The following is a 23360-nucleotide window of genomic DNA, read 5'->3' as shown; positions in this document are numbered from 1 at the left end:
GGATTAGTGAATTCGGGTTTAATTGCAAGTGAAATGAAACCACAGGGTCGAAAATCGCAAAACTATTGGACTTAAACCGCGTATTTAGACAAACACGGGGACGAAAACCGTAGTTCACTATAATAATAATAATAATAGTAACAGTAATGATTATAGGAAATCATATTCAAACACATTCGCACGACACAAGTATAGCAGACTATGTGTAGTGATTTAACTAAAATGGTGCTGTCACGTCACTTCTAGATAGGCAATAAGGTTTTACTGACTTTTTTGTCAATGTAGTTTTTAAGCGAGTTAGTTTTGTAATTTATAAAGGGTTGGTGGTGTAACTTGTTGCCTATTTGCCTTTTATATGAATGGTGATGTTTAAGTTTATATTGACGTTTATAAAAATGATCTAGCTAAGACAAATTAAATAAAAAACAAGAAAAAGATGGGTGATGCGGATGTTTGTAAGTGGGTGACAATTAAATCACAAAGCAGACGAGCCTCATGCCCGCCACCAGCATGGCGCTTGAGCACCTTTGTGCCCCATCTCCATCCATGTATAATGGTGCTTGGCGCCCTTGTAAGGTGATGTGGCAATGGGCATTGTTCCATTACACCTAGTTTAAACAAATATATGCAAGAAAAAGAAAACCATTTATGTAGTTATGTACAATCAGTCTAGAAATAGGTTTTTATTATCGAATATTTGGTTGTTTAGAATGAAATTTTATTAGAATTATATCTAACAAGATGAATACGGGAAACTCCTATTCCCATGACATGTATTGTTACTCGTTCTTCAATCATCATAAGTGGTGATCATATTTCACAACTCAATCATGACGTACATGCGTTAATGGTAGAGACTGATAAATCATTAAAGATGTTGATTATATTAAATGCTCGATCTCTCATTGGTGGATTTAAAATTACTTTTCATATGGGACTTAACCAAACCCTTTTGAAGAACAGTCGAGATTTTTGTATACAAACACATTTTTTCCACTGTGAGACTTGCTTAATTTTTTTATTTATTATTTGCCACACAAGAAGAAACATGTAACAAAATATCTCACCCGACACCCGGTGCCTATATAATCAAAACCAATTTATGAATTTAATATATGATTTGATATGTTTCCAATGTAGTTTATCCCCTTAAATTCATATTTTAGTTGACAAGAAATCATATTACACTTGATGTCACATTGCACATGTAAGCTAACATGCTATTGTATATTTGTATTGTACATTTAATATCTTCCTATTTTGTATTTGGTTTAAATTGATATTTGTGGCCATAAACCAATTAGAATAGGGTAAGTTATCCCAGTGTATATAGAAAATTTGTTATTTTATATTGTATTACAGTAGTATAAATGTAGGTGGGCATTATGATTTTTAGCTTGAGTCAATATAGAATTGTATTATCGATTTACATTTTCCTTTAAAATGCCTTAAAAAATATTCTAGAATGTATGAGGCCTTAATAGAAAAAGATTTTTTTTAATTAATTTATTTTTTTTAAAAGGACAAACTACATGTAAATTACATTATTTTTTGACAGAATTACAAATTTTGTCCTTTAAAATAAGACGAATTACGGTTCGTGTCCTTTTATAAGTTTCCTTGCAGGCGGTGTACTTTAAACATTTTTTTCCTGCACGTTATGTCCTTTACGCTAACTGGGTTAGAAAAACCCAGTTAAATACCCTCACGTGAGGCGCATGTGAGGGTATTTTTGTCTTTTCGTCTTTCTGACTCCATACTCTTTCCACTGTTCCTCTTTCTCTCTCTAATCTAAACCACCGGAAACCACTGTCTTTTTTGCAGGTGGTCACCTTCTCCGGTCACCATCAAACCACTGTTCCTCTTCTCCGGCACCATCTCCGGTCACCTGCCCCCATCCAACCTCCGGCAACCACTGCCTTTTTTGCAACCAGCCACCACCACCGTTCACCGCCACCATAGCTTCGCCACCAGCACCATCAAACACTTAAAACTTAATGTATCTAGGATGCTCCCCGAAGTACCCAGAGATACCCAAACGCAACCAACAACCACTGGCATTACCTGACATTTATAGACAAGTACCCAAACTGATAGCGACATTCCAAAGTATCCGAATACACATAAAACATTTGAAACCCAATCGGTGGGCCAATCCTAATACCCTAACACAATTACAAAATATAGCAACCTGCTCTGAATTCATTACCAATCAATTGCCACATTTGGTGGTAAGTTCGTTCTAAGACCGTTTGCTTATTTATATATATATATAAAATAAAAAAAAGGATAGGCATACCAGCAATGAAGGGATCCGCAGTTGTCAAAGTTTGGGCATCGAAAACCGAAAAAACCGTGACTAAACCTTCCAATTGCAGAGAACAAGAGTATGACTAACACATCACCACCAGAAAGCAGAGCCACATGACTGAATTAACCACCAGCCATAAAATTAATTAAAATGGGTTTTCTTTCTTTTTTTTTTTTTAATTTAAAAAAAGAGAGAGAGAGAGAGAAGAAATTATAGTTATTATGAATTACCCCCATTTCCTGAAACGAGAAGTGGTATCTGGTTTTTCGAATAGAATAACGCCTTCAAGAGGGACGTTTTCTTGAGTGACGAGGGAGATGGGTTGGTCGTGTAGATTGGAAGAGGGTTTGGGTTTGTTGGTAACGTCGGCGTTAGCGATTATTGTTCGGAGATTATTATTATTATTAGATAAGGATAAGAATTTGGGTCGGCGATTGGAGAAGAGGGGGGGATTGGGGTGGGTGAAGCTGGGGGGATGTCGTGTTTGGGTGGATAAACCACCGCCACTGGCGGGACCTTGAGTTAGGTTTAGGAGATACATGCTTCCTGTCGCCGGCCGGAATGGATTTGGTGGAAGGGGAGGTGGATATGGCGGTGAACGGTGGTGGTGGCTGGTTGCAAAAAAGGCAGTGGTTGCCGGAGGTTGGATGGGGACAGGTGACCGGAGATGGTGCCGGAGAAGAGGAACAGTGGTTTGATGGTGACCGGAGAAGGTGACCACCTGCAAAAAAGGCAGTGGTTTCCGGTGGTTTAGATTAGAGAGAGAAAGAGGAACAGTGGAAAGAGTATGGAGTCAGAAAGACGAAAAGACAAAAATACCCTCACATGCGCCTCACGTGAGGGTATTTAACTGAGTTTTTCTAACCCAGTTAGCGTAAAGGACATAACGTGCAGGAAAAAAATGTTTAAAGTACACCGCCTGCAAGGAAACTTAGAAAAGGACACGAACCGTAATTCGTCTTATTTTAAAGGACAAAATTTGTAATTCTGTCTTATTTTTTTATAAACAAATGTCATGGTCTAAGGATTGAACTTGTGACCCACCAAAAAACATAAGGCTTTTCAGTGGGCCAATAGCCCAGTGGAAATGAGATCCCTCATAGCCCCACCGAGTCTGTAAGACGAGGAAAAACCCATCATTGAAAAAATTGAGAGTTTTAACATTGAAGGGTTATTCTCTGGACTAAACGGGAACTAACATCTATGAAACCGGCCCGGCTGAGTGCTCTTAAATCATATTTATTTGAGTCGACTAGTTATGTTGTCGGCCAGATGATGAGCTAATTAAGCGAATTTTCAATAATTTATTTATTTATCTTTATTTTTAATTTTATTTCCGTGTGTATTTACTATTTAGGATATGCGTTATATTAACATTTCAAAAACACTATATTTTACTTATTTTATAATATATTTGGTATTTAGCAACAATGTTTTTTGCTTTTTAAACCGGTCTTACACTGGACTAGACCACTGATAGTCCTGTTATAAAGACATAAAATTGAATTGAGTTGAATCGAACCGGAGGCAACTATGCTCATTAAACATTGAATTGGAGGTGACTATGTTCATAATATGAATTAACCACACCATGGATCCCACATACAATTTTTAATAGGTGCCACGAGATTATATATAACATTTGAAGTAAAGTTACTTTTGTATATTTGCCTCATGCAACATTTGATGCCATTTTTAAAGTCCATGAAGCTACATAAAATCCTTGTGCCAATAGATATTTCAACGTTACACAGCTCACAGCCTGTTTTCGTGGACCATAATGAAGAAAGAGTCAATATAAAATGTTAATTTTAATTAGTGTAGAAAAATATGAAGTAAACTACGGTTTTCGTCTATGTGTTTTGTCTGAATATGCGGCTTTAATCCAATAGTTTCAAATCTATGATTTTTCGAGTACTCATATCCGCCAAATCTCCCCCGAGTTATTCGGGTTCGGGTTTATGAGTACGGGTTAATCGGGTTTCGAGTATGCTAAAATTCAAGCAAATATATCAGCTTCTAGTTTTAACTACATAAGCAAATAACAAACCATATAATCCAATCGAAAGAGTCTAAAGTACGCTTTGATTGATGGAATGAATAAACAGTTGACTACTGAACTGAGCCTGGAAAATCGATCGATCGATTGAATAAATAGTCATATCTAATCTCTAGACTAATGATGTTGGAATAATAATCGATAGGTGGGGTTGGAATCGGAATGGAAAGGCAACTTAAACAAGGAATTGGGTAGGCAGTTATGTTTATTGAATAGTATAAGGCATGTGATATAAAATTTAATAGAATATTTATTCAAACGGGTTATTTAGGTTTACTCGAAACCCATCAAAAAGTAATCGGTACTCAGCTTGTATTAGTTCGGGTTGTACTCGGGCTTGTTAGATTTGGGTTGGGGTTTCATGAGTACAGATGCTTTCGAGTTCGGGTTAATAGTACCTCGAGTCAAGTTTTGTAAGGCCCTGTTCCCGGTAACCCTACTTTGGTGTTGAATTTACTCATAAACACAGTTCTAAAATCAGAGTAAATTAAAAACTTTGCGGAATAACTAAAAAACTTCAACCATCACATTACAAAACATTCATTCTTGTCTTAACATAAAATTGTCTTTTCATAAATAATTAATTAAAATGGTCATAACACTTCATCATGGATGCCAGTTTCTTCAGTCCATGCCCTGTGTCCCTCCTTAAGCCAGCTGCCTCGATCTATTTGCCTGCGTGCATACTAAAAGTCAGCTACGCTGAGTGAGTTCTAGTTAATCATTTAACATACAATACATTCATATCCTTACTCATACGCATCCGAAGATACGTATTCATACCTTATTTACTCTTACTTCTTTCATACAAACTTTATATACATGCACACGCGCTTACATACTTTCTTTCATAAGGCCTTGTGATTTACCATACGCTATTCTATCTCTACCATCACAGATATTATTAGGGTCCGGTCCCTTCTGTCTCAGATATTATTAGGGTCTGGTCTCTTCTGTCTCAGATATTATCAGGGTCTGATCCCTTCTGTCTCAGATATTATTAGGGTCTGGTCCCTTTGTCTCCAATAACCATACTTGTCACGTCACTCGATCATACATTCATTTTCAGTCATGCATACTTTACACATCTTCTGGTCATGTATATACGTATATATACAAATTCATTCGTATAAACATTCCATAATAACATTCAATACTTAGTCATACATATATCATACACATATCATACACTTACCACTTAAGTTAAGTGTATTAACAACTATCACAAAGGAGTATGCACACAGCCCCAAAAACATAACGGATAAAGGGGCTAGAAACTCACCTGAAGTCGGTTTCTTTCGCCGTTAATAGTAATGCCCTTCTTTAGCTGTGCACGGCTAACTGTATAACGCATTACAAATGTCAAATATCCATTACTACTACTTTTTATATCTAAGTTAATGACACCCTCAACTAACGGGGGTCCGGGGGTAGCGCCCCTGGTAGCGGGGTCTAGGGGCGGCAGCCCCTAGCAAGGTCCAAGGGGCAGCGCCCCTGGCTGGGGTTGAGCTGCCAGGTCAGCTCGAAAAAATTAACAGTCCTTTAACAAAAATGCACCAGAAGATGAATTTTATAAAATTTTGCATGGAAGAATTTCGCTTCGCATGCATGGAATTTCGCTTCGCACTTTCGCTTCGCATGGCTGAGCGAAGCGAAATGACTGTTTCGCTTCTCATGGCTGAGCGAAGCGAAATGCCTTCCTTTCTTCGCTTTTTCCATTTTAAAGCCATTTTACTTCGTGGCTCCTCCTCAGGACCTGTTTTTTTACTCTTTCTCAACTTTCGACACATTCTGACCCCATACACCTGATCCTGAACCCATCCCTCTCATAGTCCGAACGCCACATTTTTATCTTAAAGTGCACCCAAGAGGTTATAACTTACCAAGTTTAGATTTTTCTTACATTTCACAACCCGATCTATTATTATATCTGTTTGCATGCCGGTTCTAACCATAAAACTTAACCATTTAAACCGAAACCTACCTTTTGCTTCGGGTTCGAGTTCAGATCCGGACAACACGTAGATCTGGACGTGATTCTTGTTGTTTGATGATGTCTACACATGAGATTCTTCCTTCTTTTTACACAGATTTGGATCCGGAATGCAGAGAGGAAGTGTGTGTGTTCTTGAGTGTGTGTGTGTGTGTGTGTTGAAAGATAACAAAATGGTGAAAAGGATGGAGAGGTTAGGCTTATATAGGGGGCCATGGGCCCCACAACCCACTTACAATTCCAAATCCAAATATTATCCAAACACTTAACACACGACTAACTTAACGACACACAGTTAAATAACAAAATTTTCCGTCATTTAATATTTATCAAAAATTGGATGTTACAAGTTTCGGGTTACGGTTAAAAATAACAGCCATAAATCAAAACAAAGAAAAAAATAAAATTGTGTTCGTGTTTTTGGGGCAATTACCATATTAAATGTATCTATTCTTGTTAATGGCCTAAAATGGATTGGGACTTAAAAAAGAGTAGGAGATCATATCTCTTCATTTGTGAGAATGTTATTTATTTGTGTTTACAATAACACCAACATTTAACCAATAAGACATCTTCATTTCAAATATTGTACAAAGATAATAGTTATACCAATAACTTCATTTATGTTAACTATATCACTTGGTAAATAACACATTGTTTGTGGACAAGTGAGGCATTGTACTAAGAGAATGTTATGTTTGATGTCTAAGTAATAATCGACGTGCTTTGTACGCATTGGTTGTGGATGAGTTAAGAACGCTAGGGTTAACCATACTTGGATGGGAGCAATCCAATAATGCGTGGTTATCTTAAAAGTACCCACTTAGGTAACAAAAAAACTCGTTAGCTCCATTGTAAACAAAGTAGACAGTATTGCTCGGTTAAGGGCCTAAATGCTGCAAATGGTATCCGAGCTACTATAGAGTGGCTTATGGTGGTGATGCGAACATCATCTATTACGATGCTTCACCATGAAGCATTATTAACGTTTTAGGCGAATCTCACATATCTGATCAGGATAACAAGTAAAACTTATCGAGGATGAGTCTATAACTGGTGGTGTTTGCAACACCCTATGAAAAATCCACATCATATGTGGCAACAAAGAAACTAGGCTCACAAGGAAGGACCAACCTTAAACATCACCTAACGCATTCTGTGGCTAGCTGGGCATTGACCATAGATGAAAGGATAACTCTATAGTTAAGCATTATCAGGTATCTTCTGAAATACTCCACCCGTGCAATAGAAAACAAACTAACGAGCTTCATGTAAGGAAAATATAAAATATTAGTTAGTATAAGATGTCAAATGTTACAATAATTACGTTTGAACTTAATGGAGAAGTTGTAGATCGTAATAACTGAACGTCAAAAATTGATTTTTGAAAGCTGGAGAATTGAATTTTGAAAGTTAGGGTCCTTAACTACTTTCACTATATGTCAAAAGAATCACTTAATATTACAAATCTTTATAGGCGTAATTATCTAATGAACAAGGTTGCAAAAATCGCTAGGCGGACCCTATGCGGTCGACTGGGGAGTTGGGAGTACTCGGCCTTAGTCAGTGAGTGCTCGGCCTTAGTTGGAGAGTACTCGGGGATGGCTCATCGAGAACTTGGCCTAGGCGGGGATTACTCATTGAATACTCGACGCCTAGGCGCGATTTTTACAACAATGGTTGTTGATCACTTTCTTTTATTAACATAGACACTGGCTTTTAACCTCTTTAAAATATAAAGTGATCGCCGTATAAACTATAATCTTAGCCTATTTAAAATATAAAAACATAAAGTGATCGTCATAAAAGTCTAAATATATACTTAAATTTCTATAAGTAATTTTGTATAATCCTAATTTGTGGTTGGTTAAAACTTTTTGACAATGTCGTAAAAGCTCGAATTATTGGATACAAAAGGAAGATAAGTTTAGGTCATGATCTACATTGATCGAGGTACCACTTTCAAAAATTCAAGATTACTTTGAAAACTTATTAATTAAGCTACTAAAATTACTTTTTATTTGTGACTAAGAATAACATAAAACTTATTAAAGTTAGGGACTTGTTAGAATTTATTGATTTTATTAATAATAGTATTTATTAATAAAAACAAATAAATTTTGTCGTATAATTAACTTAATAAACTATTAAAATTTGAATATATAGTTATAAGCGACGCCAATTCAATAGGTTCGTTCACTATAACGTTGTCACGTAAACAACTTTCTGGCTTCTGGTTATATTATAACTGTATGTAAAACCATAAAAACTTTAATATTAGTAATTTTAATATCTTACATAAAGTTACAACTTACTAACACATGATTAAATTTAATGTATTCTAGTACAATTGCTCCAAACAAGCAACTAACAATAATTAATAAACCTAATTAATATACAAATGGCAATAGTTTCACACTTAGAACATGACCTTTTGTTCAAAAAAATCTTGTGTCTTAAGATATTGATTATTTTAAAGGGTAAATATCATTAAAGGTCTACTAATGGGTGCTTTTTGTTCCCAAGTAGTTTAGATGTAATATCCCTACTTAAGCTATATTTAATTAATTAATCCACCTCACTAATCACACCCACAAACATCCTTTTCCAATATCCACCCCATTGAAAAGCTTGACCATAAATTTATGCATTTGGATTATTATGATCTAATTAAATATAATTGTATGTATCTACATACACATATGTATAGATTGAATACAAATTAATTTAAACAAGAAAATCGTAAAAATAACATAAAAAATAACACAAACCCTTGAGAGTTGTACATGTTAAACACAAGACAGAGAGAGAAAATGTGAAATTTATGCTTTAAATAAGTTGGTATAATTGCTTAAATTGTTAAATCAATAAGTATAACCATAATTGCTTAGGAGGTTCTTGCACTTCTGTAGTTAAACCATTGTGCATTGGCTAGTCTCAATACATCAACGTATCAATTTATAAGCAACACGCGATTTTTAAACTCATATAAATCAAGATATGTATACTATTGGCATTTTAAAATAGGAAAATTGGATTTTAATAATCCCAACTTTCTGTTATTGGCCAATAATAATCCCAATTTTGTTTATTCCCACAAGTGGTCCCAAATTTAAAAAAATTGGCTCTCAATGGTCCCCTTTTAAAAAACCTAACGGCGTTAAGTTTTTTCGAATTTCAAACTAATTTTTAGGGCTTTTAATCGGAAGGTGGATACAAGTCGATTAACGTAAAACTTAGCTGGAAACGATACTCCAAACAACTTAATTTTTGTTAATTTGAAGTTCAAACACCCGATTTGAAGCACTAATCAAGCCATTTGAAGCATTGGCCAGTCTCGATACATCAATGTATCAATTTATAAGCAACACGCGATTTTTAAACTCATATAAATCAAGATATGTATACTATTGGCATTTTAAAATATGTAAACAATGTGTTAAAAGCATTAATACAACTCAATGTTGTCTTTAACGAATATATTACTTACTATACTTAAAACTTTTTATTTATCAAATGATATATTATATAATGTATTAATTATTTTTGTTGATTAATTAGAAAGATGACACACAAAAAGACAGAACTGGAAGGCCAAAAGATGTTTTATTGTAATTGTGAGTCATGCATGTTTCATATTACTATACTAGCTTTTATCACCCGTATTACGGGGGTTATTTTACATTATTCGTTTTTAATATTTACATAAGTATATTTGAATTTGAATTTTATTTATTGTAAGAAAGTTCTGATGGTTTGAGATAATGAATGTTTTACATTTTTCGTTTTTTTAATATTTATTTTTTGGATTTAAAATTTCTTTATTGTAATAAAGCTAATAATATACTTAGGGTTTGATGATAAAAGGGTTTTATAAATAAATAATATGTTATAACCCGTTTAAAACATATTTGGATTTGGTGACCCATGGCCCGTTCATGTTTTTTTACTATAAAATTGTTTATTAATTATAAATAATATCCTTTTCTTTTTAAATTGAATATTAAATTTTAGTATATCCCTATTTTATAGGATTTTCATATCAAATAATTGGTAGGATTAATTTTTAATTTAATGAGATGTTATAACCCGTTTAAGAGCTATCTGGTTTTGGTAAGACTCATACCCATGAATTTGGGTTAAATCAATGAGAGAACTCCATTTAAAAATCAAACAATCTGGTGGCTTCCATAAAAAGGGGAAGCGACCACATCGCGACACGTAGGATTTTAGGGTCTTTGTTTATATTTATTACTAGATTGTATCCCCCGTATTACGGGGGTTGTCTCACGTTATTCGTTTTTTAATATTTATATATGTATATTTGGATTTTAATTTTATTTATTGTAAGAAAATTAATAATTAATATACTTGAGGTTTAATGATGAAATGGTTTCACAAATAAATGATATGTTATAATTCGGTTTAAAAGCTATCTGGGTTTGGCGATACCCATTACCCGTTTATTTTCTTTATTAAAGAATTGTTTCTTAATTATAAATTATATCTTTTTTTAAAATAAAATAGGATATTAATTTTTAGTATATTCCTATTTTATGGGATTTTCATATCAAATATTTGATGAGATTATTTTTTAATATAATGATATGCTATAACCCGTTTAAGAGCTATCTGGGTTTGGTGAGACCTTTACCCGTGAATTCGGATCAAATGCGTGAGAAGCCTTCATTTACAAATAAAGCAATCTGATGGCTTGAGAGAATGATTGTTTTACATTTTTCGTTTTTTAATATTTATTTTTTGGATTTTAATTTTCTTAAGAAAGTTAATAATATCCTTAGGGTTTGATGATAAAAGGGTTTCATAAATAAATGATATGTTATAACCCGTTTAAAAGCTATCTGGATTTGGTGACCCATGACCCGCTTATGTTTTTTACTATAAAATTGTTTATTAATTATAAATAATATCTTTTTCTTTTTAAATTGGATATTGTATTTTAGTATATCCCTATTTTATAGGATTTTCATATTAAATAATTGGTAAGATTAATTTTTAATTTAATGAGATGTTATAACCCGTTTAAGAGCTATCTGGTTTTGGTAAGACCCATACACATGAATTTTGGGTAAAATCAATGAGAGGCCTCCATTTAAAAATTAAGAAATCTGATGGCTTCCATAAAAAGGGAGAGCGACCACATCGCGACACATAAGATTTTAGGGTTTTCTTTTATATATATAATAGATAGATAGATTAGTATAGTCCATATTAAGTGTTTATTTGATTATTTTGTGCCATGATATTAGGATTCCCTTGTACATATGTTAAAGCACATTAAATATTCACAATGTTTACAAACTTTGTGGTTTGTGCTTTTGATTAACTTAATTATTAGTAGAGAAACTAAAAAGCAATTCATGAAATTGTGATTAAATATTATTTTGAATTCAATAAAAAAAACAAAACAAAACAAAAAACGTAACACAGTATATATGTTTTATCTATTTAAAATTAGTTATTTCGGACTACACAGAACATCATAACTCTATTTCACAGACAACGTTTTCAAAATAGAACAATCAGTTGGACCATGAACCACTGACACTATCTTTCCAGCTAGATACTTTTGAACAACCTTCATTTGGCTCGACTGGTTGAGTTGGAGAACCGTGTCGTTGGTTGGTCCATATCTTTTACTTTATATTTTATTGTTTTCATAGTTTTTTGCTTTCCAAAAACTGATTTACTAATTCTTTTGCTATATCAAGCTCCATATTATGTTAACATTGTAAAGTCACTAAAAAGATATAAAGTTGTATATATATTTGTTTTAAATTAGCTATAAATTCACACACACGTGCAATATATATATATGTATAAATTATTTACGATATCATACGGTTTTTAAAACCTTATGAATAGTGGACCGGAAGAGTGCTACTTTGACAACCTATTCATTCGGTCATGAAAGCATTACTCACGTGGATGTCATATCTAGCTTTTAACTTTTAACTCTTTAACTTTTAACTCTTTGTATATGGACTTCAATACCATATAATCATAATATATTTAAATATATACTCCTATATGTAATGAACTTTTTGATTTTTTTAAAACAATATCAAATTATGTAAATTAGCAATAATTAAATTTTGACAAACAAATTTTACTTGTATAACGGTAGAAGTCAATACAACTCAATCTAGAAGTCAACATAGTTTGATTACCTAAATTCGGGGCCATGTTGATGCAAGCCTTACTCTCATCTCATCAAAATTATGAGGCACCCAATTGTCAATATGGAAAACTTATTATGTTTCTATCATGACTCCCCATTATTTGATCTTCATGATAAATTTTTTGAAATCTTGAAATGGCACTTTCATGCATCCATTTATCATGATTTTGTTTGTGTTTCCAAAGGTTTAAAAATTAACAACTTGCCCCCTCAACTACACTATGCATGACACACCCTATTCCCAACATTTATTGTGGTCATAACAATGAAGCCATTTATATATTATTATAGCCTATATTAACGATTAAGTATGCATAAAGATAGAGAGATAAACGGGAGTTGATTCACCCTGCGATCACTTGTTAAAAGAGTCAAGACAATTGATAGAGAGCGAAATAATCAAGTTGTGGTTCATACATGGAGCTTCAAGAATATGGAAAGCGGGTTAAGTTCAATTGTCTGCATATTTCAACTTAAGAGTTAAAGTTTTATTTAAGTATATAATCTTGATTTTATTTTTAGAATGTGTTGTTTAATATATTTTAGTAATGTTGTAATGTTGAAACAATTTTGACATAGGATAACCTTTTTCACCTCTTTAAGTTTTACTCATGTTTGTTAAAACGCATCTAGTTTTTATCATTTACATCTTATATTATGAGTTCAAAACCGTCCAACGTCATATGAATCGCATCAAAGGACAATATATGAAACTTTGTGTCTTGATGAAACTTTGGTTGTGGGGCATTTACATTGTGCACATGATTTGGAGATTCTTTAATTTTTACAATCTTTTTGCTTGTTTGTGTTGTGGATGATGTGTGTGGTTGTATGTCGGTTGTAACATGTTAAGTTATCATTTAAAAGATAATAATATACAACACATCAAGGGTTTCTCCAATATAATTTGATGGGCATGTTAGCATCAATAATAAGAGTGTCACCATTCAAAAATGCCATAGAGAACAAACAAGAAAAATGGACTTTACTATATATAGCTTTTTAATTGATAAAATTCATAAATTTATTCACTCGTTTCAACTACCCTGATAACGATAAGTGATAACTTTATATTGATTTATAAGAAACAACGTTGTTAGATAACCCTACTGGTATAAAATTCAACCACTTAGAGGACCAGCGTCTAGCATACACCCTAGAGCCCATATCCTAACTAACTTGTGGGCAATAGCAGGCGTGTATACTTTTTTTATTGCTTCCCTTATATACAATTCGTTTATGTTTCGTTATTAGGGTGTTAATAAGAGGGAAAACACTAGAAGGTCATCATTTTCTAATTCATCACTTTATTATGAGTTTAAGTCGATAGCAGTGGCGAAGCTTGGACTAAAACACCGAGGGGGGGGGGGCGGACTCAAAATGTATACAAAAATTCACAAACGATGGGGGGGCGGACTCAAATTTTCGGCTGAGAACGCCTAAATTTACACTACGCATAAAAATTTTCGGACAAAAACGAGTAAAATTACACTACTACGCGAAAAACCGGGGGGGCGGGGCCTCCCCGGCCCTAAGGAAGCTTCGCCATTGGTCGATAGTAACATGACCTCTCACATTTAATGAGTCAAGGCTTTGGTAAGCCACTTTGATTGATCTACATTTGCAAAACATGTAAACATGGGCACTTTTTAAGAAATGCAATCCATGAAATGCATTATAAAACATCCGAATCAGCTAATACTAATAAACTAAGCGGTTGTTTAGTAGTCTCTTAATGATTTTATTAGGAGGCTACATATAAATCGGTCAGTATCAGTGTCACTAAAAGAAAGCCTTTGAATCAGTCCTGAAGTCTTTGAATCGATAAAGATTTATAAACATGCTAAATAAAACATCTGAATCAACCCCTAATGACTCGGGTGGTGGTTCCCAACAACCCTTAAATTCATAATGAAGTAATATCAACAAACATATTGGTATGGTTACCATTTCTTGAAATCATGGGCACTTTTCAAGAAATGCAATCCAAGTGGCACATGACATATGGAAAAATTTAGTGGATGGTCCAATCCTAGTCTATCTAACATGTCATCTGACATTCTCTTTATTTCATAACCCCAAATCCTCTTTAAAGTTAGGAATCCAAAGTATGTATGTACCAATATTCCAATGTAACATTATAAAAGCCAAATTTGCTTTATATTTTCTCACTCACTATGAAATGTTTGTAGAGTTTTGGTCTAAATTAATTGTAGCTAGGGAGCAACCAATGCATCTCTTTATCTTAACTTTATTTATTATTAACCAATAAAGATAAAGATATTACCCCAATAAATTAATCTTTTGAATGTATATTTTTTGCTTTTAGGATGCAACTTATTACAATTGCTTTGCAGGAGTAAAAGTTTAATGTCCTTCAAACTAAAGATCTCAAAAGTTAAAAAGATAATGTTGGTATTAGTATTGTTTTCAATTTTATCAAGACAGTCGATATTACTCGTAATGTATTTTGTACATACGTGTATCTTTTTTTGTTATTTTTGCACTTGCGAATCTCTTTTACGGTCAGTCTTTTCACACAAAAACCCCTTGACGTTTTATCAACCAGATTGAGACGCCGAATTTTTATTTCTTGAAGACAAACTAACGACGTATGTACGCCTAAAGGGTACCTAATGAAAGCCTAGTTTTCTACAAAATGATAATAATATTATTTCTTCATTTTCAATATCTCATGGAAGAATTTAAGACCACAAAGCCCAAAATATTCCATGGGGTAATTGACGTCATTATCAACCATATCTCTAATTTCTTTTAAGGGAGACTATATAAACCAAGAAAAAGAAAAAGGAGCCAAAGAGAGAATACTGTTATGAATTACCGATACCGACACTATTATTTGTATGACACCATGACTTCACCAACTATATTTTTATATGCACCAATTATATTTCGTTTGTCTCCTTAAATAGTACTTTTGCACAGTAGTTTTTGCATTATAAATAGAATGATTTGAACGAAGGTTGATATCCAGAAGTAAAAAAGATATCATATTGTTTACTCAGCATATTTCTTAGTTCAGTTATTACTTCGAAAATATTGTTATAATTAGGGCTAATATCATAACACGTTATCAGCACGAGCCGCTTATATCCTAACCAAGAAAGGTAATAGACACAAAGGTATCTACATAAGCATCATAAACACTTCTTTAATTATGTACATTAGATATATATCTATGCATATACATATACTAACTAATATACTGAGTAATAGCAATAATGTGTATAAACATTGTTATTAAAATTTGATAACTATTCTAACTTTTATTTATATATGCACACTAATATCTTATTTAGAAGTTAGATTTATTTACACTAACAATTCTATTCTTATTATTGTGCATACTAATTATATATTTTATAAAATAAACTGTATTTAATATCTTATTTATTATCTTACTTTAAAATAATTAATATTATATATTATATATATACACACAAACGGTAATGTTACCGTTATAAACGGTAATATAACCGTTGTAAAAGGTTATAAATTTTCACTATAAATAACCAATCATTAACCCCATTTCATTTACAACAAACATTCTTCTTATTAAATTTATCCAAGATAAAGTTCTCAAAATGATTCACCCGGTTTTACTGTTGGTCACTATAATGCTTATACTACTTCTCATTCTAATTTTTAATCTCCCATCTGAAGATTTCGGCATTTTCTTTTTCTTTTATATGTTTATAGCTCTACCAATGTATTGTATCTCATTGTTAATTGATATATATGGATTCTAATATTTATCTTATTATGTTTAGCAACAAAATGTCAAATATAGCAAAACTCGAATTCCCTGCACTCAACATTTCTGGAGAAAATTATATGTCTTGGACAGCAAATGTCAAAAGACATTTAAAATCTATGGATGTGTTAGACGCAATCCAAGAATACAATGATTGCTCTGACCAGGATAAAGCAAGAGCTGATGTTTTAATCCATAAACATATTGATGAATTACTACAGCATGAGTATTTTAATTATGATAACCCATATATGATATGGGAAGATTTGAAAAGCAGATTCGGTCATCTAAAGGAAGTTTTACTTCCTACTTTTAGAGATGAATGGAACAGTCTTAGGTTCCAAGATTTTAAGAGGGTAAATGATTACACCTCTGCTTTATACCGAATTTGTTCAAAGCTAGAATTTTGTGGGTATCCCGTAACAGAGGAAGAAAAGTTAGAGAAAACTTTCTCCACGTTTCATGCATCAAATATAAACTTGCAAACACATTATCGTTTGCAGAATTTTAAGAGATACTTTGATCTAAATGCATTACTCCTTGTAGCAGAGAAAAATAATGAATTATTGATGAAAAATCATCAATCTCGTCCCACGGGTTCATTAGCAATACCAGAAGCACATGTTGCTCACAAAAGTTCTCATAAAAATTCTGATCATAAATGGGAACAAAGTCGAGGACGAGGCCGTGGACGTGGACGTGGTCATTTTGACAAAAGGCATTTTAATGATCGTAAGCATCCATTCAAATGGAACAATAACTCTTACGGTCGTGGTCGTGGCCGTGGTCGTGGTCGTAACCAGAGAGCCAATAATTATCATGTCCCACACAATACCAATTCCAACCACCAAAATAAATGGAATGAAGCTGGCAGGTCCGAAAACAATGGCACTTCATGTTTTAGATGTGAAAGTACAAACCACTGGGCAAAGGCTTGTCGCACAGCTCCACATCTGTGTGAACTGTACCAAGCCTCTCTAAAAGGAAAAGAGAAAGAAGTGAACCATGTTGATAACTTTAATAATATCAATGCTGAGCTGAGCGTTGAAGACTTTGGGGTAGAACTTTGAAACAAAGTTGCTTGACTACTATAATTAGATGCAGTTATTAAGTGTGTTCTCATTATCTTTAATTATGTAGTTCCTCTTTCATGTACTACTTGTGTTTCAATTAAATAAAGTTCTTATTAAAATATCATATGTCTTCGTTATACACTTATTTTTTTTCTTAATATTTTTCAAGATTTAAAATGAAAATCACCGGAGCACAAGATCAAACAAATGAAGAAAATATATGTATAGCGGATAGTGGAGCCACGCATACTATACTTAGATCTAAAAAATATTTTTATAAACTGAAACCAACAAAAGGGATCATCAATACAATATCAGGTCCTACAAACTTGATAGAAGGAGTGGGAAAAGCTAATTTAGCATTACCAAATGGTACAAAGCTCAAAATAGAAAATGCTTTATTTTCCCCAAAATCAACAAGAAATTTGTTGAGTTTCAGAAACATATATCATAATGGATATGATACTCAGTCAAGGACTGTTAGTAATGAAAAATATTTGCATATCATAAGCAAAGATCAAATATTGGAAAAATTGCCAATGCTCCATTCTGGTTTGCATTATACATATATAAATGTGCCTCAAGCACATATGGCAGTCAAAGAAAATTGTTGCGATTCTGGTATCATAAACTTATGGCATGACAGATTAGGCCATCCAGGATCCACAATGATGAAAAGGATCATTGAAAATACACATGGGCATCCACTGAAAGGTCAAAAGATCCACAAAATAGATAAAATGCCTCAATGTACATCTTGTTCTCTTGGAAAATTAATTACAAGGCCTTCGCCATTAAAAGTCGATAAAGAAACACCAATGTTTCTTGAAAGAATTCAAGGTGACATATGTGGACCAATTCATCCACCATGTGGACCATTTAGATACTTCATGGTCTTAATAGACGCATCCAGCAGATGGTCTAATATCTCTTTATTATCGACTCGTAATGTTGCTTTTGCAAAATTTCTTGCTCAAATTATCAAATTACGTGCACATTTTCCGGATTATACCATTAAAAGAGTAAGGCTTGATAATGCGGGAGAATTTACATCACATGCTTTTGATGATTATTGCATGTCTGTGGGGATTGTTGTAGAACACCCTGTTGCTCATGTACACACACAAAATGGCTTAGCCGAGTCGTTGATCAAACGCCTACAGCTAATAGCTAGACCATTAATAATGAGGACAAAACTCCCTGTTTCTATTTGGGGTCATGCAATTATGCATGTTGGATCATTAATCCGCGTAAGACCAAGTGCAAATCATAAATACTCTCCCACACAACTTGTTTCTGGAAATGAGCCAAATATCTCTCATCTTAGAATTTTTGGTTGTGCTGTGTATGTTCCTATTGCACCACCACAACGCACAAAAATGGGTCCCCAAAGAAGGTTGGGAATATATGTTGGATATGAAACATCTTCCATCATAAGATACCTTGAACCTTTAACAGGTGATGTATTTACAGCACGTTTTGCTGATTGTCATTTTAACGAGACAATGTTCCCGACATTAGGGGGAGAAATGAAAAAGCAAGAAAGAGATATATCATGGTGTGTGCCATCATTGTTACACCTAGACCCAAGATCAAAACAAAGTGAGACAGAGGTTCAAAAAATAATACATCTACAAGAAATTGCAAATCAGTTACCTGATGCATTTACTGATATAAACAGGGTCACTAAATCTCATATACCAGCTGCTAATGCTCCAGCTCGAGTTGAGATTCCAAGCAAGCAAAACCATAATAATGCACCTCATGAATCTCAAAAACGTTTAAAACGTGGAAGGCCAATCGGTTCAAAGGATAAAAATCCTCGAAAAAGAAAGGGTTCTGAGAAGGATACTGACCCAAAGGAAGGAATGATTGACAAAACCTTCCCTCAGGAAAGAATAAATGATATAACATTTCCTCAGGAAGAAATAAATGATTCCAATAAAGAATTGTCAATAAACTATGGTAAATCACATATAATGTGGGATCGAGATGAAATGGAAAATATTGATGATATATTTTCTTATTCTGTGGCAAGCGATATCATGGAAGAAAATGATGACCCTGAACCAAAATCTGTAGATGATTGTAAAAATCGACAAGATTGGAACAAATGGAAAGATGCTATGCAAGCTGAATTAAACTCACTAAACAATCGAAAGGTTTTTGGACCTATTGTCATTACACCAAAGTCAATGAAACCTGTAGGATATAAATGGGTTTTTGTGAGAAAACGAAATGAGAAAAATGAAGTTACAAGATATAAAGCAAGACTTGTAGCTCAAGGTTTTTCTCACAGGCCAGGAATTGACTATGAAGAAACGTATTCTCCTGTCATGGATGCTATTACGTTTAGATATTTAATCAGCTTAGCAGTCTCTAAAAATTTAGAGATGCGCCTTATGGATGTTGTCACAGCTTACTTGTATGGATCACTAGATAGTAACATCTATATGAAAATTCCCTAAGGATTTAAACTCCCCGATGCAATAAGCTCAAAGCTTAAGGAAATGTATTCCATCAAATTACAAAGATCCTTGTATGGACTGAAACAATCTGGAAGGATGTGGTACAATCGTTTGAGTGATTATTTGATAAGCAAAGGATACACAAATAATCTTATTTGTCCATGTGTCTTCATCAAGAAGACAACATCAGGATATGTGATCATAGCTGTGTATGTTGACGATCTAAATTTAATTGGGACACAAAAAGAAATTAATGAAGCAATTGCCCTTTTAAAGAAAGAATTCGAAATGAAAGATCTTGGAAAAACCAAATATTGTCTTGGTTTACAAATTGAGCATATGCATAATGGGATACTTGTGCATCAGTCAACTTATACTGAGAAACTCTTAAAACGTTTCAATATGGACAAAGCAAATCCTTTAAGCACACCGATGGTTGTTAGATCACTCAATGTTGACAATGATCCATTTCGTCCTTGCGAAGATAATGAAGAGATTCTTGGTCCCGAAGTACCATACCTCAGTGCAATTGGAGCACTTATGTATCTTACTAACTGTACAAGACCTGACATTTCTTTTACAGTTAATTTATTGGCAAGATTCAGTTCATCCCCTACTAAAAGACATTGGAATGGCATTAAATATATTTTTCGGTATTTAAAAGGAACTGTTGATTTAGGTTTATTTTATCCTAACGATTCAAAAGAAGGGTTAGTTGGTTATGCAGATGCAGGTTATTTATCTGATCCCCATAAAGCAAAATCTCAAACTGGATATGTATTTAAGAATGGAGGAACTGCGATTTCATGGCGTTCTCAGAAACAAACACTCATTGCAACATCTTCAAATCATGCTGAAGTCATTGCATTGCATGAAGCTTCAAGAGAATGTGTATGGTTAAGATCTATGTCACGACACATATTGATTTCTTGTGGACTAGAGAAAGATCGAATTCCAACTCCTATCTATGAAGATAATGCAGCTTGTGTCTCGCAAATGAAGGAAGGATATATCAAAAGTGACAGAACAAAGCATATACCACCAAGACACTTTGAGTATACTCGAGACCTTATTAAAGACAATCAGGTTGAAATGAGATATGTCCAGTCCAGCAACAACTCAGCTGATCTTTTCACAAAAGCACTTCCCACAGCAACATTCAGGAAACATGTTCATGATATTGGCATGCGCCATGTACGAACAATGTAACGACCTGCAATTTGAGGGGGAGCTATATACTGCACTCTTTTTCCCTTAGCTAAAGTTTTTTCCCATTGGGTTTTCCTTTAGCAAGGTTTTTAATGAGGCAGTACTTCAAGACCCCGACGTTTTGAAATGGTGTCATCCAAGGGGGAGTGTTATGAATTACCGACACCGACGCTATTATTTGTATGACACCATGACTTCACCAACTATATTTTTATATGCACCAATTATATTTCGTTTGTCTCCTTAAATAGTACTTTTGCATAGTAGTTTTTGCATTATAAATAGAATGATTTGAACGAAGGTTGATATCCAGAAGTAAAAAAGATATCATATTGTTTACTCAGCATATTTCTTAGTTCAGTTATTACTTCGAAAATATTGTTATAATTAGGGCTAATATCATAACAAATACTATTTGTACTTGACCTCCAATTTATGGACATTTTCTTTGTTTGATTTGATAATACATATATGCACTATCCTTGACAATGAATATATATATATATATATGTATGTATGTATGCATGCATATAGAGAGATTTGAGTTTAACATTGTGAGACACGCATAGACGTTTATACTTAGGGTATGTTTGGTTGGAGGTAATGGAATGAAGGGGAAATGAAATGGGAGAAGGAATGGAATGGAGTATGGAATGAAATAGATCATTCCATTACTTTGTCTTGTTTGGTTAAACTATGTGAATTAAATGAATTATTACTTAATGTTGTTTGGTATCCAAAAAAAATTGTATGAATGAAATAGAAATAATAAAAACACTCTTATCCAAAAATATTTTTTAGCAAAAAAAATTATAAAATAAAGGCCTATTGGTTTTTATTGGTCCCAAGTATTTCATTTTTGCCGGCGCTGGTCCTAACTATCACTTTAACTACCAACGGTCCCAACTTTCACACATGTGTCTGCCACCAGTCCACGACTAACCGAGTACTAACTCCGTTATGTTTTAGCTGACGTGTCCATCCTACGTGTTAAAAAACGTTGACGTGGCTGCCTGCGTGTATATTAATAACAAAAACCATTCTCCTCCTGTATATTAATAACAAAAATAAACCCTAAGAACCTATTCAGATCAAAGAAACGAACCTCCATTTCCAGATCCGATACGTCGTCGTTCCACTCCTCCAACTCATCACTCGCCACGTCATCCACCTCACCGGAATCATCTCACCGTAATCCAAAATCCACCGGCATCACCACTCCGACGAGCGTCCTACCACCACACGACGAACTAATCCAAGCCTTCAACCTACTCGACACTGACGGCGACGGAAGAATAACCAGATCAGAGCTAGAATCCTTACTAAACCGGATCGGAGGATCCGAACCGATTCCGGCTGAGGAGTTAAAGCTAATGATCGACGAGATCGATACCGACGGCGACGGAAGCATAAGCTTGACGGAGTTTGGAGTGATCGGTGCGGCGTTTGGTCCGGCGGCGCGTGAGGAGGAGATAAGAGGAGCGTTTGAGGTGTTTGATACGGACCGTGACGGGATGATAACGGCGGAGGAGTTGTTTGCGGTGTTTGAGATGATTGTTGGTGAGGGACGGTGCACGTTAGAGGAGTGTAGGCGTATGATAAGTGAGGTGGATAAGAAACGAGGTTGGGTTCGTGTGCTTCGAGGACTTTGCGAGAATATACAGGGAAGGGTTTTTGTTATTAATATACACGCAGGCAGCCACGTCAACGTTTTTTAACACGTAGGATGGACACGTCAGCTAAAACATAACGGAGTTAGTACTCAGTTAGTCGTGGACTGGTGGCAGACACATGTGTGAAAGTTGGGACCGTTGGCAGTTAAAGTGATAGTTGGGACCAGCGCCGGCAAAAATGAAATACTTAGGACCAATAAAAACCAATAGTCCTAAAATAAAAAAATCAATGACGACTGTGGTGGGGTTAGCTCTGGCGACGAAAATGGTGGTGGCAGTGGCGGCGGGGTGGTGGTGATAGCATTGGTAGTGATGGTGGCGACGGTGGTGGTGGTCAGGCAGTGAAAGTGGTGGTGGCGGTGATGGTTAGGCGCGGCGTGAAATTGTTTACGGTGGTTACAGTGACAATGGTGGTGGCGGCGGTGAGGGTGGTTGCACTGGTGGTAGGGTGGTGGTGGCAGAGGTGGTGGTGACGGTGGCGGTTAGGTGTTGGTGGTGACGATGGTAGTGGTTATTGTTGTTGTTAGTTAGTGGTGATGTTGAGAAAGTAGGGTGTAGAAGGAATGGAATGAAAAAAAAGGAGGAGGGTGGGAAGGA

At 34.4% G+C, this 23360-nt stretch overlaps 1 pseudogene; it reads left to right on the top strand.

Moving 5' to 3' along the window:
• The first annotated feature begins 2872 nt into the window (after positions 1-2872).
• LOC143540660 (putative calcium-binding protein CML36 pseudogene) lies at positions 2873-23262 on the top strand (annotated as a pseudogene).
• Positions 23263-23360: the final 98 nt, after the last annotated feature.

This window comes from Bidens hawaiensis, unplaced genomic scaffold, assembly GCF_021521415.1.
Source record: "Bidens hawaiensis isolate Kalapana, Puna unplaced genomic scaffold, B.hawaiensis_p1.1 tig00012287_1, whole genome shotgun sequence".
NCBI lineage: Eukaryota > Viridiplantae > Streptophyta > Magnoliopsida > Asterales > Asteraceae > Bidens > Bidens hawaiensis.
The sequence above is the reverse complement of the archived record's forward strand: the minus strand, read 5'-3'. Positions and strand labels throughout refer to the sequence as shown.